The sequence below is a fragment of the Lolium perenne genome, chromosome 7 (assembly GCF_019359855.2).
Source record: "Lolium perenne isolate Kyuss_39 chromosome 7, Kyuss_2.0, whole genome shotgun sequence".
Taxonomy (NCBI): domain Eukaryota; kingdom Viridiplantae; phylum Streptophyta; class Magnoliopsida; order Poales; family Poaceae; genus Lolium; species Lolium perenne.
In genome coordinates, this window is record NC_067250.2 from 67392190 (window position 1) to 67396388 (window position 4199).

The window sequence follows — 4199 nt, forward strand, 5'->3', positions numbered from 1 at the left end:
ATAATATTATTACTTTTGCATTCACTGATCTTCAGTCTGCATAAGAGAACACATAAGATATATATAATGAGTATATGCAATGAAAACGAACATGAACTGAATGAACATGAACTTATATGTAATTAACAACTTACAAGCAATAACAACTCATGAGAGATTTGTCGAGGGCTTCTAAATTGAATAACTGCCAGAGTTCATTCATCTCAATAGTGTGGATTTGGTGACCGGGTGTATACGTGAGCACCCTCTAGATACCACACGTTTTGCTTTGAGATCAGGTTCTCTTCACCCGGGTCTGATGCCCTAACTTTGTCTTATGCTTATCGAATCGTGCTTCCCGTGGGCTGCGGATCCCGTGATTCTCTGATTGGTAGCGCCAATCATTAGCCTCTCGTGCGCGGGGTTCGTTTCGCGATCTATCTTGGCGCGTGAGTGAAAAAAAGGGCTCATACAAAGGCATGAGAGAATCTTTTCATTGTATCTATTTCCCTCGTGACTTCTATCTCAGGCTCCCTCTGTTTTTTAATGTAAGACGTGTAGCCTCCCTTCATCTCCATTGCTCACTCCTGCCTCTTCCCTCCCGCACAGCTCACTCCCCTCCCTTCCCACCGTCGTTGACCCTCCATGGCCTGCGTCTGTGCCGCCCTACCTTCCATCTCTCCACACCGCCTCCCTCCTCGCTGGAATCTCATAGTGTTCCTCACTGCCACCCTTCTCCCGGGAGAAATCCCCTCCTTTCCCAGTCGAAGGTCACAATTTTACCCCACTGTTTCACCCTCAAAAACAAAAGGTCACAATTTTATGCGCCTGATCTGGGGGGGAACCACGACGATGCCACCTGAACTGAGGAAAACGAAGACGATGCCGCCGGATCTGCTAGGTCCCGTCCCCGGAGGGTACCGAGAACCTCAGCCCGACCAGGTGCTGGATCCGCAGAGGCTATGCAACGAGAAGGGCGCGTTCGTGCCCGGCGGCCCATTCGAGCTGCTCGTCCTGGTTCAGGAGGGTTAGATCGGATCGGGCGTAGATGGCCAGCTCCGGCAGGGACGGAGACGGGGAGCGTCAGATCAGGGTGGCCATGGACTACTCGGCAAGCAGCTAGAGGGCGATAGAGTGGGCCGTTCGGAACCTGCTCTACCGAGGCAACACCCCCGTCGTTCCTTATCATCCACCAACCAGGCAGGGACGAGGCCAAGCGAGCTGCCCTCTGGGCCGATTCCGGAACCCGTATGCACTTCCGCGCGCACACATCCTAACTCGCACATCGAGCTCCCCCTCCTCCTTCCCTGTTGTGTACTAAAAGTCTGAAACTGACTAATGTGTCCCGCAGCGCTGATCCCTCTGTCGGAGTTCTACGAGCCGGTGGTGATGCAAAGCTACGCTATGCGCTCCATTTATGCTCGACACCACCATGCGCCAGCTCGAGGTATGTGTGCGTTTGATCCTTTATTGTTTATTAATATGTGTTTTGATTCTTTAATCAGTCGAGCACGGAGGAACGTGAACTGAGTAATTGAATGCCTATTTTCTTGCTTTCTGTTCTTGGCCTGACGATCAGCTCAAGGTGCTGCACTGGATCTTAGCTGTATGCTACAAAATGCATGTTTGATTCAACAACTTCTTGATTACAATAACTACTTAAAATAGCTGCCACTTTCTTTTCAACTTTTATGTCTTTGTTGGTATTACTACAGTATAAAGGTAAAAATTCATCTCCACACTATTTTCTTGGACTTCCATTCTTATGCTAACAAATCTCCTGCGCGAGCGGTCGGACCTGAGCAGAAGCCGAGAAGACATCTTGGGCGGCATAGGCGTGGGCATGGAGCGGGAACCTCATGCAGAACAAGAAGAGGGCGGGCGAGTGAGCGAGGACCGTGCCAGCATTGGAGGTAATCTCAAGAGACATCCATCTCTCTGAATATTATGTGGTGCAATGCATGCGACACTGTTTTCGTGCTATGCCTTCTGCTCTTTCACACACACAGCAATACTGGAATGACATAAAAAAAAAAGCAAATGCTAGTTAGTGGTTTAATTCTCTTGTAGCATGCTAAGTGTGCTCCAGAAAAGAAGGAGTATGATGGAGAAATACCAGCAGCTCATTTTCTACTTAAGAGTCATTAAGAGTCATTATGGATAAATGTTAGTTAGTGGTTTAATTCTCTTGGTATGGCCGTCTTCTTCTTCAAGTATGTTTGTTTCATTTCTTGCTAGGTAGCTACAGTTCAGATTTTCAATGTTGGACTGAAGGTGACGAGTATATCTCTAGCTAGCTAGCAACATCATGCAACACACTTGCATAGGATAAGTGATTACTTCATCAGGAATTACTGCATAGGATCATATTTACATGTATTTTTCTTCTGATATTAAGAATAGTTATGATGTTGCTGACATTTAGATCATGTTACACTTGAAAGTACTCCTTGAGTATACAACTTGTAATTTCCTGTCTTGATTAAGTAACATGCTCTTCCTGTGAATGTACAAAGTTCAAGTGGCTTAATACATCTAGCAAACGATCACCTTTCAGTTAGCTTTGAGTTTTAGAAAATACAAAAACAATACGGTTTGTATTCCATATGTATTCACAAGCTGGTTTGACCGATAGCTAATAATAAATATTGGAAAACATGAGATGCTAAATAAATGCAGTTGTGGTAGAGTGGAAGCATTTCAGATGCTGTCTTAATCGCTTGCGTGTATGCTTGAAAGTTGAACGTTAGAACACATGATCTTAATCACTTGTCCTACTCAAAATTGTTCTATTTTATTTTGGGGAAGGGAAAATGGTAGAGTTGGCAGTAATGTGATTTTCAACTTGATGTGTTTTTCCTCTTCATGTATGATTCCTTCCTCTTCAGGTGGAGATAAGTTGAGATCTGGCCTGATGTGCTGCTGAGCGAGGAAGAAGGTGTTGTGTTGGGTGCGCGTGGACCTGGAGGTGCTGGCTGACCCTCTGTGGGTGGGTGCTGGCTGGCGCTCACCGGGGGACACTTAAGCTGGAGGAGCCAATCGATACTGAATCTCCTCTGATTCACTACCCTGAACTAGGGATCTACGCCGACGTACCGGCAAGGTCAGGACCGGTTTCTGTGTTTGAGCATGAAGTGCTTATTCACCTGGACAAGGCTGTGGACCATAGCGTCCGGTCGGTACCTCTACCGATTGCTTGGGATTCTCTGATTACCTTGGTCTGGCTGGGTAGACATGTGGAATGGCAATAAGGGGAGTTGGGAGGCTACTGCTATATAAGGCAAAACAGACCACGAAGTAGCGCGCAGTGGGCGGTGTGCACAGGAAAGGTTGGTTGAAGCTATCGTAAGAGGATAAAATGAGATGTGTGATTTGAACAAGTTGTAGTACCCATGACTATCCATTCTGGTGATGTGATTGATTTGGCACTTTCGCAGTACTGTGTGTTTTCATTGACTCTACTTCCAAATATAATGGGTGCACGCTGTGTAAGGTGCCGGTATGAACAGAGGTAGAGGTAATGCTCATCTTCTCCTACCTCTGGCGCTGTGGAGGAAAGATGAGTAAAATGCTAAGCAAACATGGGTCATTCCTCTAACCTGCCAATTAAAATAAGAAGATATATTAAGTGTAATATATGGCTACGTACTTGACGAGAAAAAAAGGGACTGTCTATTTGAAATACTTGTATAGACCAAGAAGGATTAGAGATGTTAGCTATGTGTAATGGGAGCTTGCTGTGTGTAATGACTGTCACATGTGGGAAGGTTGCTAAAACACGGTTTGAACAAACAACAATGCTTGGGTCCGTATTACAACGTGAACACCACTTTGAATCCAAGTGTGGGGTCAGGTTAGTGGGCCCATGTAATAGGTCCCACTATTTAAATTCGGAATGTAGGGTCCGGGGTGTGGGTCCCACAATTTAAATTCAAAAGTAGGGCCTTGCGATACTATGCATCCAGGTCTACTTTTTTGAATTCAAAAAATGGACCCACCAAACTTGAGTGTCAGTTAGACGCTAATATGAATCGCTATAAAAAATGTGAGGATAACAAGAAAGGACTAAAAGTGACACGTGTCAAGCATTCAGGGCGTGCTCACGTATACACCCGGTCACCAGGCTTCTTTCCTTCATCTCAATATGGATCTCCTCCTTTCGGTAGTAATATTCAAATGGTATATTCGTCACGATGTAACGTATGTTCTCCTTGCATGCA

The 4199-nt window shown here is 45.6% G+C and overlaps 1 long non-coding RNA gene across 1 annotated transcript; it reads left to right on the forward strand.

The window, feature by feature from the left end:
• The first annotated feature begins 507 nt into the window (after positions 1-507).
• On the forward strand, positions 508-3418 carry LOC127317201 (uncharacterized). Its single transcript, XR_011748667.1, has 3 exons — positions 508-1227; positions 1331-1892; positions 2868-3418. It is a non-coding gene; the product is annotated as an uncharacterized lncRNA (long non-coding RNA).
• Positions 3419-4199: the final 781 nt, after the last annotated feature.